Source organism: Polyodon spathula, chromosome 17, assembly GCF_017654505.1.
Source record: "Polyodon spathula isolate WHYD16114869_AA chromosome 17, ASM1765450v1, whole genome shotgun sequence".
Classification (NCBI taxonomy): Eukaryota; Metazoa; Chordata; class Actinopteri; order Acipenseriformes; family Polyodontidae; genus Polyodon; species Polyodon spathula.
Genome location: NC_054550.1, coordinates 36,239,684 through 36,254,201, shown reverse-complemented (window position 1 = coordinate 36,254,201; position 14,518 = coordinate 36,239,684). Strand labels below are relative to the sequence as shown.

Here is a 14,518-nt window from a genome sequence, read left to right as displayed (position 1 = left end):
ATAGTCCAGTATATGAGTCTGTTTTGCTGTGCAGCTGTAAGTGCAGGTTCATCTCACTCAGTGCTGAACAGATGTTTAGCTGTGCAGCTGTAAGTGCAGGTTCATCTCACTCATTGCTGAATAGATGTTTAGCTGCGCAGCTGTAAGTGCAGGTTCATCTCACTCATTGCTGAATAGATGTTTAGCTGTGCAGCTGTAAGTGCAGGTTCATCTCACTCATTGCTGAATAGATGTTTAGCTGCGCAGCTGTAAGTGCAGGTCCATCTCACTCATTGCTGAACAGATGTTTAGCTGCGCAGCTGTAAGTGCAGGTTCATCTCACTCATTGCTGAACAGATGTTTAGCTGCGCAGCTGTAAGTGCAGGTCCATCTCACTCATTGCTGAATAGATGTTTAGCTGCGCAGCTGTAAGTGCAGGTCCATCTCACTCATTGCTGAATAGATGTTTAGCTGCGCAGCTGTAAGTGCAGGTCCATCTCACTCATTGCTGAATAGATGTTTAGCTGTGCAGCTGTAAGTGCAGGTTCATCTCACTCATTGCTGAACAGATGTTTAGCTGCGCAGCTGTAAGTGCAGGTCCATCTCACTCATTGCTGAACAGATGTTTAGCTGCGCAGCTGTAAGTGCAGGTTCATCTCACTCAGTGCTGAACAGATGTTTAGCTGCGCAGCTGTAAGTGCAGGTCCATCTCACTCATTGCTGAATAGATGTTTAGCTGCGCAGCTGTAAGTGCAGGTCCATCTCACTCATTGCTGAATAGATGTTTAGCTGTGCAGCTGTAAGTGCAGGTCCATCTCACTCATTGCTGAATAGATGTTTAGCTGCGCAGCTGTAAGTGCAGGTCCATCTCATTCACTGTTGAAACATTTGCACAACCAAATATCAGGCTCTGCCTCAGAAGTATAGATTTCCTTAACAGCAAACAGCACAAAATTGTGAGGGGAGGTTTCCTCGCTCCTCAGAAAAGTAACGAGTGACACTGGACTGGTGTATTAAGGACAGTGGCAACTAGAGGGAAGGAAGCCAGAACAAGGAGGCCAAATTAAACTGGAGAAGCCAGAGAAAATTCTACAATGTCAAATAAATTTAAACACACGAAGGGCTTGGAAAATAGGTCACGGATATACATAATATTTGCAAGCACAAAGGATGTGCTAGAGAATTCTGCACCTAGGCATAAAGCAAAGTGGATTTCAGTGGCCTCTCGACCCAAAGAGATCAACACAAAATTGCTGCTGAAAATCCTGTTAAAGTGGGTCTGAGTTACTGCCGTAGCACACAGTGCAGACCCTGCCTCTCATTGTGTGACAGTAGCAGGATACAGTGACAGTGTCTTTAATCAATCTCTCTGTCTGTCTGCCTGACTGTCTGTGTCGCTGTCTATCTCTCTCATTCTGTTACACAGGGAGTTTACACAGGGAGTATGGGGACAAATGGGGGGGGGGGGGGGGGGGGGGGGGGGGGGGGGGGGGGCTCAGACACAATCCCGTACAGCACCACAAGAGGGCAGAGCGGCTGCCCAGAAGCAGTGTTTAAAAGGCTGCTGTACCAGCTTGTTGTCAGCACCTTTCTCAATGCTGTATTTTAGATCTTGCACACAAGACTGCACACTGCAGCATAGCAGTCATTTCTTTACAAAAACAATGTGATAATAAACAGCTGTTCTTCTTTGAAGGCTTTCATTAACCCAAGAGTCATTTACAGAAGCCTGTTTTTAAGAATCAAATACCTCCACAAGGCACAGAATGTATTGAAAGTCAACATCCCCTCGTTGCTTTTGATTCCAAACGTTTGCATTGGCTGAATTCGAGGGGGTTGCAGGTTCACTCGTCCTGTGGTGGTTTTTTGTGTGGCGAGCAGGTTTGGAACTCAATGATTGTTGCTCCCTTCCTCAACCTGTTTCACTGTCAAGGGGAGTTGCACGGTTCCATTGAGCATGCAATGCCTGCTAAGTCAGTGCATCACAACTTCTCAAATGTTCATCCAATAATCACCGGTTCATTTTCAGATCGCCGCAAGCTGCTTTGTGTCTTCAGTGATTTCATTTTTTATTTTACCTTGAAAGCGTTTCCATCTGAAGCACATTCAGACATTTTCTCCTTCATAAACTTAAATTAAATCACTTTTAAATCATCACTTTTATTGTAACTCTTGTCTGATGACCTGTGTGGGAAAACAATCTTAACGTAGGAGCTGTTTATCACAATGCGGCCCCTTAAAGATAAAACCCTTTAAAGAGACGGAATGTGGAAACCGTTCATCGCTGGGAACTTCCAATACGATCACAGCTCATTTAATATATTCACATCAATGGAAAATATTAATTTCACAAGCTGTCAGTTGTTTTTTTGTTTTTTTTTTTTATGAAGGACAGTCTGTTATTTTATAACACACTGCTGTGCAAATATTTGAAAGGTACTGTAATACTACAAAAGTTGATGAATATAATGATACATCTTCCGCAGATCACAGAGGAAACTAACTGCCTGGCGGCTTAGATTAGTTTGTATGCAGGACTTGAAAAGAAAATGCCTGTCTGTGTACAAAACAGAACAGCATCAGACAAGACTCAAAACTGAAAATGAAGAGAAGATCGGTGGACTGTATTGTCTGTGCACCCCAATTCCATAAGCTTATGAAAAGAGCCTGCCTGTCCTTTGTTGTTGTATGATTTGTATCAATTACAAGGGTTAGAGTTTCTGGTTTCTGGTTTCTGGTTTCTGGTGTTTGTTCCATGCTGTTCCCTTACAAAATAGTCAGCAGTTTCAATGGTTCTGCGCTTAAAGGCAAAAAGCACAAGGTCAGTTGCAATGTAATGATCTTTTGGCATGGTGGTACATATTGTGACGTGCAAGTCCAGTGTCATGGTAACATTGCATTGTCTGGTAATGCTGTGATTTGTTGACAGCTCTGCTGGGGTTTTCTTTGGTTGTTCTAAGCACCCTGCTAACCTCGTTACCTGGTCTCCAGCAAGGCGTGCAGGGTGGCATATCCATGGTCATTTCACCTGCAGAGTCAAACTGCCCTCCTTCATTGCCTTCTTTCCTGTCCTTAACCAAACTACTGCTTCCCATATTGATTGGCAGGCTTTACAGCATGAAATGACTTTGGAACTGAGGCCATAACATGCAAATGTTTTCACCAAGTTCTGAGGATGTGCCCACTTTTAAGGTACAGCATGGTGGAGTTCAGATATACAATACCACTGTGAGCTATCTCAGCATGGTGGAGTTCAGATATACAATACCACTGTGAGCTATCTCAGCATGGTGGAGTTCAGATATACAATACCACTGTGAGCTATCTCAGCATGGTGGAGTTCAGATATACAATACCACTGTGAGCTATCTCAGCATGGTAGAGTTCAGATATACAATACCACTGTGAGCTATCTCAGCATGGTGGAGTTCAGATATACAATACCACTGTGAGCTATCTCAGCATGGTGGAGTTCAGATATACAATACCACTGTGAGCTATCTCAGCATGGTGGAGTTCAGATATACAATACCACTGTGAGCTATCTCAGCATGGTGGAGTTCAGATATACAATACCACTGTGAGCTATCTCAGCATGGTGGAGTTCAGATATACAATACCACTGTGAGCTATCTCAGCATGGTGGAGTTCAGATATACAATACCACTGTGAGCTATCTCAGCATGGTGGAGTTCAGATATACAATACCACTGTGAGCTATCTCAGCATGGTGGAGTTCAGATATACAATACCACTGTGAGCTATCTCAGCATGGTAGAGTTCAGATATACAGTATCACCTTAACGAAAAGCAAGAGGAGGTCAGCGTACAACTCCATTGTGATAGCTGCTTCAAATCCATGACAATCCAATTAACAAACAACAGCATGAAGCCCCCTAGGGTGCTGGCTTAACCTCTAATGACCACCTTGGAGAGGGCAGGGAAGCACATGTATTGCACAAAACTTCTGTCATTGACGTTTGTTCTGCCACTTTAGCACACTGAAGGAGGCACCAGCCAAAACATTTCTCTGTTTGAATTCATTTTTATTAGTTTTACCACTTCACCTACTCTAGAGGTTTGTAACCCTGTGTAGTAAAGGTTTTTTTTTCTTTACATGCCCAGCAGAGGTTTCACTGAGTGCAATCAAGGGACATTGCAAAGAAATCCAGTTGAGGATAACGTAGGCATTCTACCCATTCTGTTGGGCAGTGCTGCAATTCTAAATACATTAAAGGAAACCCTGCAACTCAAATAGCCAAAACATACTTTATTGGTTAAATAATAAAAAAATATAAAAATAATAAAAACATTTAGAAAAAAACTACGCATTTCGGCTTTGCACTTCTTCATCTGGGTACAATTCTACACAGCACATAATCCTCTGCAGAGGGAAACAAAGTGGATCGATTTGAAATTGATTTCCATTCAACCCCAGTGGCAGATGGAAAAGGGCATAAGTCATACCCCAGAGCCAGCTTGACATTTACTAGATTACACCCCAAACGTTAGCTGAATCTCCCTGGAGGTGCACCTTTTCCCCAAAAGTTGTCCAACACTCACTTGGATTTATGAGACCTCTATCCAGTTCTGCTATCTTCCAGTAAATAAATCCACTTTGAAATAGTTCATTACCACATGTGTGGCCACCCACCCCCCTGATAATGTCACTCTCATGGTCCAGTCCAACCTCTGCTGCACAAAAGCAGCAATTCATGAGTTAGGTGAAATCTGTGTGGATGGTCTCTGCTGCATTAATGATTGCTTCACATTTCCACTGCCTTCTTTACAGTGCAATCCTGCTATCACCATGGAAACAGAACTACGAGTGCTAGGTGTAAAGACAATTCTGTGGTGTAAACATTTAAATTGCACAGCTGGATCAATCCTTATTGGACAAAAAGAAAACCAGAAAAAAAAAAAAAAAAAAAAAACAACACAAGCTGGACCCAAATTGGCACTGATACAGTGCAAGGGTAGTGTTGTATATTTTCAATGTGTTTTGATTCTTACCATACTGTTGGTTGATGAAATTATGAACACGTTAGAACAAGATTCATTGGGCAATTGATAAATATTACACAGTGCCGTGATCAAACTGATATTGATAACATCTACATGTAGATGTTAAATGTTGTGTTGTTGTTTCCCAGTGCTTTTGTTGTGTAGATTAAAAGAGCAGACTGTATAAATGATGTAATTTATTGATGAATTGTAGGACTCACCCACCTGGAAAATGCATGATGTGCCACTTATCAATACTGAGTCTGATTAGAAAAAGAGAATATGTGTTGATCGGCCACTTTCGATGTTTTAAGGTCATGGATTTTGTTCGTATGTGTGCATGTGTGTGTTTTATTTGGGTGCAGGCTAGAATTTTTTAAAAACAAAGTATATGATTCGGTGAAAGCCAGTTAAATAGGTGTGACGCCCCACCAAAGCACAAGTCAGTTGTCAATTCCGGGAATTACTGATTGCACGCATTCCAGTCCAAAATGCAAAGTAGCTCACTCAGCCACACAAGAGCAGAGGCCCTCTCCAAACGTGAGAGACCTCAAACAGCAAGAAGCAGGGAGGACAGAGCCACATACTCTTCCTCTTGTTCATGGTCAGCGTTCACTGATCACAGCAGTAACAAGGAACATTTTCACTTACCCCACTGTCACAGGAGGCTCTTTTCCATGGCCAGTGAAGGCAGGAGGTCCAGGATCCGCAGCTCCAGTGGGGACGACAGTAGCCTCGACCTCAACAGCACTGGCTCCCCAGAAAGCTCCACAAAAAGCTCAGTCAAAAGCAACAGCTCGGACGATGTCTTTCGACCACACCACTTAAAGTCCAAGTCAAAAAGGACCGGCATTCCCGAAACACTTTTTTTGCATCCCGGCACCCAGTTCTCCTCTCATAAAGAGGCTGAGAGGACGAGGAGCTGTTCCTCTGCCTCCGAGCTCAGCCTGACCTCCAGCCAGGGCTTGTCTGACACGTGCGAGCAGCTGGAGCAAAAAATCAAGGCCAAGCTCATGTTCTCAGAGTTCCTGGATGAAGTGACCTACATCGTGCTGGATGTGAGCCTGAAGGCATTTGAGGTGCTGAAACAAAAGGCACTCATTCTTCACACCACCTCACTACCTTGCTGCAATGCTTTTGAAGTTCTTGGACATATGAAGAAATCTTCTGAGCAGGTTGAGAAGGCTTACCTGGAGATGGACAGCGTGAGGAGCGAGGACACTGCAGAGAATGAGAAAGAGCACGGGGCTCCACAAGAGAGCAGAGGCAGCTGGAGCAACCAAGAAACCACAGCACAGGCTGTCAGAATGAGGTCCCCCAGCCCTGCAAGGAGCAAGAGCTTTCCAAAAAACAGGTCTGCTTCTTTACCAAGATGTGTGAGCATGGTGAGTACCTGCTTTCCAAAATGTTTTATTCAGGAAAACAGCGGACCCTCCCTTCTTAGAACATACTTCAACAAGAAAAATCTAGGAAGGCACCAACAAGAAACCTGGACCAGGGGTCACAAATGGAGATTAGATAAAGAGGCATTCAAAACAGAAAATAGGAGGAACTTTTTTACACAGAGAAGTGTGAGGGTCTGGAACCAACTCCCCAGTAATGTTGTTGAAGCCGACACCCTGGGACCCTTCAAGAAGCTGCTTGATGAAATTCTGGGATCAATAAGCTACTAACAACCAAATGAGCAAGATGGGCTAAATGGCCTCCTCTTGTTTGTAAACTTTCTTATGTTCTTGTGACATTAACACTAGCAATAGAGGTGCTGTTTACTGGTCTCTAATTGCAAAAATACACCCTCAGTATTGGGCATTACCTTGGCAGCTGAACATGTGGTAATGCACTCTCATCGTGTAGAAAATTACTAATGAAGGTGACATTTTGGCTGATGATTATGTTAGTTTGTTTTTTTATATTTCCAAAAATAAATGTTCTCATTAACTTTTCTATAGCGCTATGTGTACTCGCTGATCCATGGCTATGAGTGATGACTATCACACATCACTGAGCTCTGTAGTCTATATGTGTCAGCTTGACTGTTTCTTGATTGCCGTTGTCAGTCCGATGATTAATAGGTTTCAGCACAGATTATGTTCAACAATGAGTAAGATTTCCTACATATGAGCAGGGAAACCCCCTAAATGTTCGTCTACCTGCCTTCTGGAAAAGAAATCGGGCTGGAGAGTAGAAGCCAGTCCCCTCGAGAGCCTCCGTCCCCTCAAGGATCCGCTGCACTGGGGCTGATAATGATGAAGTGTGCTGTGTCAGCTCTTAAAAGTTGCAGTTCAAGTTATTCATCAAATGTTACAGCAAACTTGAACTATGCAACTGTTCAAGAGCTGAAAACAAGTAAAAAGGTCTAATTAAGCACATTATCAGTTCAATTAAGGGTCTAGTTAAGTAATTGAGAGCTCAGTTGGAATTAAAACCAGCAGCCACAGGGGGTCCCCAGGACCGAGTTTGAGAAGCCTTGCTCTAAAGGACCTGCAACAAGATGCCAAAAAATAAGAGCTGTCACTTGAAGCCCACTGCAGGAGTGTTTTCAAACAGATATGGAGCTGAATACTAATTTATAATATTACTACAAGCTAGTCATTTTTTAGTTTTCATACCGTTTATTGTGCTGTAGATGAAATTGAATTTAATTACATTAATAACACTGAATACCAATTGAACGCTCATTATAGCAGAACACGAGCAAGGCACTGACTCATAATTTGCCAGACTTCATTTCAATTGAAAGTTATTATTTCACCAAACTAAAAAAACCTGGGAAGAAATTATGCTTTAAAAAATACCAATTTAAATAAATAAATAAATAAATCCATCCTGATTTGATAATTAGGCATGTTTTCCATCACGGTCTCACAACACAATTAGATAATGCAAACACAAATGACATGAAAAAGGAAACTCATCATTTCTTTTACATCTTTAATGGATGAGTTAAAAAAAAAAAAAACACCCAGCTTATATCCTTGGATGCAAGAGAAACACAGTCCATGAAGGCTGCTTTATTTCCTATGTGTGAAATTCAACAGATTCTATTACCTGTTACTTGCTATTCTCTCTTTTTATCCCTCTCTTCAGTGCAGTAACTGAGTCATTCGTTGCCTCTGGCCCTAGGGTATGCTGTGTTTCTGCAGTCTGCTGCAATTTTTTCTCTGTTAATCTGTCAGTGTTTTTCTGCTAATGCAGATGTAGATTTGCTTTCTGACGCTATGTAGACACTTGTCCAGAATCATTTGTTCAGCCTCATCTCTGCGTGCATCTGCAGCATGAACCTTTTCTTTTATTCATAGCATCTCATTTGATTCTTCCCAGGCCTCAGACTGCGAGATGCAAGAAATAAGGTAAGATAGACCCTTTACTTTTCTACTATTGTTTTTTAAACTATGCAGGTACCTGCTTATTAATGTCCTCATGATGTGTGCGATCTGTGCTGGCTATTTAAACTGAATGCAGATCTCAGTCAAAGACATGTCAGGGATGCTGTGCATCTGATCATTTGGAACACACAAGCAAAGAAAGAAAGAAAGAAAGAAAGAAAGAAAGAAAGAAAGAAAGAAAGACATCATTGAGGGGTTTGGTTGTTTTTGCAGCAGCATACTGAATGCTGTTTCTCAAAAAAAAAAAAAAACAACGTAGGGAAAAAATGTATTGTGAATTGTATTGAGCCTTGCAAAGATTTTTACAGTTTGATAGTAAATCCCCACCAGCACAGGCAATTAGCACACTAGAGAGCTGGGTATTCCATTAGGTTGAGAGTGCTTTTTGGAGGGATTAAGATAATATGGGAAACACAAGCCATGCAAACAATACGCTGTGTTTTCAGAGCTCTTTGTTATGCAGGGATTTTCCCATTGAATGTGGTGTAAAGGGGCGAAAGAAGGGGTTTGTTTAATAGACTGCTACTATAGAGAAGGGTAGTTTATACATAGCGCTGCTGGTGTTTTTGAATTGATTTGTTTGATTATGTGACAGCAAGGCTTGTTTGTCTTCTGCCAAATATCTTTAATAAGGCTTGATTCTGGGAAGCTGTATTTGTTTGGTTAAATGTGCAATATATTGTCTTGCTGATATATATATATATATTAGATATATAATATATATATATATATATATATATATATATATATATATATATATATATATATATGTCACAACCATTAGCAAACAGTTAAATGAAATATCCTCAAACAGATGGCTGACAGCTTCTGTCATTTTGTATGAACATATTAGGCACTATTGTGGTAAGTGATTCTCATGCTGCGTGAACGGGTGTATCAGAATGGTTCAGGAGCTGCTTCTTGGGTTTGCACAGAAAGCACTTCAGCAGACATGTTTGCATGCGGTTCCTGGTTTACCAAAAAAAAACAAAAAAAACTCTTTTTACCATAAGCTTCAAACTTATTCGGGTTCCTTGTCTTTAACAAAGCATGCACACACACACCACCCCTCACTAGTACACTCAATGTGCTCTTTCAACATCAGCTTTAGAAGAAATATCCAGTAGCCTCTACATTAGAATATCACCCATATTCTTATTAAATGCATGTCGATGCCAGTTTCCTTGGGGGACATTAGCACAATCTTTGGTGAACATTCCAAAGGACCAGGAGTGCTAAAGCAAGTGTATTTAACATTTAACATTTCAGTAATTACGCTTCTGTGATAGTGCTTCAGCAGCTGTGTGGCATCACTGTGCCGGCACAACATGCTGAAAGAACATTAAACTATGCATGCTATTGCCAAGCACATTGCTATTTAAATACATTCACAGCTTTGTCAACACCTTGAAAAGCTGCACTAGAAAATTGTTCAGCCGCATATACACCTTTCAAAACAGTGAGCTTCTCTGGAGTGACGAAGTCTAAACACACAAGAAGCACCAGCAGCTGGCATCCTGCCTGCATTCAGTTCCACTGCAGGTAGATCAGGTCCAGTGTGCTTCTTTATGCCAGTGCTTTAGTTCACAGTCAGAGGGCTCTGGCTACATCTATTGACTGTTAGAGTGGAGATCAGTCCGAGCAATGGCTCTGTGTGATGACACAAGCTGTTGAGCTCTGCTGTGTATTCAGAAAAAAATGTGTAGGTTGCACCAGTATAAGTTTAGGGGCCCTACACAGAAATGCACTACAATCAACACTGGGCTCATACACTTCTCTTTCATCAGGGTTAATGTTTTCTCAGAGAGTCATGACTTCTCCAGCTTTGCAAACAATTGGTTGCCTCTCTGACTTTGATACGAAGATAATTTTCCAAAAGAAACGTCAACTTAAAAGTTTGGGTAACCCTTTGTATGAAATGTCTCTAATTGTTGTGTATTTACCTAGTAGTTCCTTAGTAACGTAATTTTCTAATTGCTGTGTATTTACCTAGTAGTTACTTAGTAACTTAATTAAAAGTGTTACCAAAGTTTGAAACACAGATACAGAATCAAGCCAGTATTGCTGTTCTAACTTCCCGTTCTGCTATGAGAGAAGTTGAGACTACAAGCCCCTCTACCTGCCTCTCAACCTTGCTGTGTAACTTGAGTAGGAGATGACTCAATTGAGGAGACCATGTGACATACAGCAGGGATATGATTGGCTGCAGGTCTAACGCATGTGACTAGAAACACATTATTTTCTAATCACTACTGCCCTGCACAGATTGCGTGGGAGAGGGTCATTCTGCCATAAGCTTTATTTCTATAGTGGGACTCTCAACCCTTTACAATTCTCTCCATTGAACAGCGTCATTGCCTGAGCAGTTGATAAGGGTGTGCAGTACACTAGAGGTATCACGATACCAAATGGATTGTAAATCAGCAGAATAAAGGATTCCCATGTGGACAAGCAATCGAGAAATCTCTGCAGCGAGGTATGGTTTGTAAAGCAGACTGCTTGCCAGGTCACCGCCTTGGGCAAGTCCCCTTATTAAAGGCTACTGTGTACTGTGTTGCACTATGGTAAAAGCACAGCAATGCGCACAGTGAAGTCAATGCTTATTGAAGTGTATTGTGTTATACTGTGGTGAAAGCATAGTGAAGTCAATGCTTATTGAAGTGTATTGTGTTATACTGTGGTGAAAGCATAGTGAAGTCAATGCTTATTGAAGTGTATTGTGTTATACTGTGGTGAAAGCATAGTGAAGTCAATGCTTATTGAAGTGTATTGTGTTATACTGTGGTGAAAGCACAGTGAAGTCAATGCTTATTGAAGTGTATTGTGTTATACTGTGGTGAAAGCACAGTGAAGTCAATGCTTATTGAAGTGTATTGTGTTATACTGTGGTGAAAGCATAGTGAAGTCAATGCTTATTGAAGTGTATTGTGTTATACTGTGGTGAAAGCATAGTGAAGTCAATGCTTATTGAAGTGCATTGTGTTATACTGTGGTGAAAGCATAGTGAAGTCAATGCTTATTGAAGTGTATTGTGTTATACTGTGGTGAAAGCATAGTGAAGTCAATGCTTATTGAAATGTATTGTGTTATACTGTGGTAAAAGCATAGTGAAGTCAATGCTTATTGAAGTGTATTGTGTTATACTGTGGTGAAAACACATGTTTCTACTAACTGCCTTCATGGATATCATTCTTATTCTATGTGACTGGGTGTTTGACATTATGGATACAGAATAGTCAGCACAGCTGTTAGCATGATAAATGCATTGTATAGGCAATGCAAACTGCAACACTGCACTGCACTGCATCATGGGAAACTTTGTAGGTTCTTACGATTTGGTCAAGTTCTCCAAGCAAAGCATTCACTGCAGACACACCAACTGACCCAAATAAAATATCTACGGTTGCCCTTCCAAAGAAAAAGTGTAACAACAGCATGTTATTGATGCCACACTATCCTTACAGCATCGTTTAAAAAGCACTAAACACCAGAACACACATCAGCTGGGAGAAACGGAGCGCAAGTTGTTTTGTATTTAGAATTCGTTTTGCTGTTTTAGAATGAAATGATTGCACTCACAGCTGTTATCACAGTGCTTGTTATTTGGCACTTTTTTAAAAAAAGCTGTCTCGGGATTAACGGGATGCCAGGATTACAATGTAACGCCTGGGTTCATGTATCTTGTGTTCTAGCTCTTTCTATTAATATACTATAGTTTTAGGGCAGTGTTGCAGTCAAGGCTGACTATCAGTGGGAATAGCAGCCGCAGAGGCAGGGGGCTGCAGTTCAAGCACTGGCTGCACTCTTTTATAACAGAACAAATCAATCAAAATGCAAATCAAAATGCAAATCAAACACACACCCAAGCGAAGGCTGTTTCAGTGCAGGACAGAGCGCCAGGCTGCACTCAGTCCTCTCTCCAGTAAATCAGCCCCCTGAACAAAGTACAGGGCTACTCTGGAGCATTCTGGAGCATTTTCAATTTTTGCAAAGAAGAGTAAACAGAAAAAGTCAAACTTTGCAGCTGCATACTCATGTTGCTGAATATTGCAATTAGCAAATGTTATTTACACTAGCAGTGAAATCAATGTGATGATTTATTATGGGTAAGCTGTCGTTGCCAATTTAAACAGATTTTTTTTTAAAATATGTTTTGACGAGCATTTATTGAAACTAATAGCTATTCTGCACTGAATGGAGACAAATCCAAATGGAGACAAATCTCCTAGTCTGTGATGTTTGCACATTTATGTGGTCACATGTCGTGTAGAGCTGTGTACAACTTTTCAGTAACAAGATGTAGGGCTGTATTTTTTCACACTACAAATTGCTTATTTCATCTAATTTCACATTCTAAAAACAGCTATTTCAAGATATTTCAATATTAAATATAATATTTATTAAAGCAGGAAGAAAGAGCCTTGTCACATTCAAAATGTGTCTTTTTCTTTAAAGTTATTATACAACAAATGTCCCTAAATGTTTAAGTGCTTACCTTACATGCAAAATTGTACAATATTTCAGTTTTTACGTCTACCTTTTAAAGACATTCTTTTCTCAAACAAAATACAAAAATAAACAAACGCAAGACATAACACCAGATATGTGAAATGCCTGCTTCTTGTGCTAGACAGCAGAATATTTCCTATCTGTGATGCAGCTGGTGTCTTTTTCATTGAAGACATCTTGAAGAAATGATGCAGCTTACTGGAAGCAAAATAAATGGGCTGGCTGCTATTATTATTATTATTATTATTATTATTATTATTATTAGTAGTATTTATGTATTTATTTATTTATTTATTTCATCAGGGTTAGATACAAGTGCAAGTGAAATACAAGATTAGGGTTCAGGTTGGGTTCAGTGCAGGATTCAATACAGTAAAACAGGGAGCAGATCAGTGCAGGTTAAAGTGCATTAAAGGCAGAGTGCTATATTGTCCAGAGGGGAAGAGTTGAGTTTTACAGGTGTTGTCTGAAGAGGTGTGTCTTGAGGAGGCGCTGGAAGGTGATCAGGGACTGGTCTGTCCTGACGTCCGTAGGAAGGTCGTTCCTCCACTGCGGGGCGAGGGTGGAGAGGGAGCGGGCTCTGGAGGCAGGGGAGCGTAGAGGAGGTACAGCCAGTCTTCTAGTGCTGACGGAGCGGAGAGGTCAGGTGGGGGTGTAGGGAGAGATGAGGGTCTGGAGGTAGCTGGGTGCAGTTTGGTCAAGGCATCAGTAGGCGAGTACAAGAGTCTTGAACTGTATGCGAGCGGTGATCGGGAGCCAGTGGAGTGAGTGGAGCAGTGGAGTAGCATGGGAGAAGCAAGGCAGAAAGAGTACAAGGCAAGCAGCGGAGTTCTGGATGAGCTGGAGTGGACAGGTGACAGACACAGGGAGGTCAGCCAGGAGGGAGTTGCAGTTGTCCAGGCTGGAGAGTACTCCTGGACGAGAAGTTGCGTGGAGTAGTTGGTGAGGAAGGGTCAGATTCTTCGTATGTTGCTCAGGAAGAATCAGCAGGTGCATGCTAGAGTGGAGATGGGCTGGGAGTAGGAGAGGCAGGGGTGCAGGGTTACTCCAAGGTTCTTGGCTGAGGAGGAGGGAGAGAGCGTGTTAGATTCTAAAGGAATGGAGATAGAGAGATCAGACAAGGGGGGAAATGAAGAGGGGAAGAAATAGAGGTCAGATTTAGATAGGTTGAGTTTGAGGTGATGCGATTGCATCCAGGAGGAGATAGCAGACAGACAGGTAAAGATACAAAAGGGGATGGTTAGGACAGAAGGGGGGGGGGAGAGGAAGATCTGAGCGTCATCAGCATAGAAATGATATGATAAACCATAGGATGCGATGAGGGGGCCCAGGGAGCGGGTGTAGAGAGAGAACATGAGAGGACCCAAGACTGATCCTTTCGGGATTCCTGTTGAGAGAGGGTGAAGTGTGGAGGTTGAGCCGTGCCAGGTTACCTGGTAGGTGCGGTAGGAGAGGTAGGAGGAGTAGAAGAGTGCTGGAGATTAGCAGGTCACGGAGAGAGGATAGGAGAATAGAGTGATCAACAGTGTCAAAGGCAGCAGAGAGATCAAGGAGAATTAGGACAGAGGAGAGAGAGAGGGGCAGCACAGGCAGAGTTTAGCGAGTTAGTGAGACAGGAAAGCAGTTTCAGTGAAGTAAGC

General features: G+C 41.8%; 1 protein-coding gene across 1 annotated transcript in view; it reads left to right on the top strand.

The window, feature by feature from the left end:
• The first annotated feature begins 8,063 nt into the window (after window positions 1-8,063).
• The window catches only part of LOC121329579 (brain-enriched guanylate kinase-associated protein-like), a 34,780-nt gene continuing 28,325 nt past the window's right edge, over window positions 8,064-14,518 (top strand). Inside the window, exon 1 of the mRNA XM_041275228.1 lies at window positions 8,064-8,333. The gene's annotated coding sequence lies outside the window, so the exon portion shown is untranslated. The remainder of the gene's footprint in view (window positions 8,334-14,518) is intronic.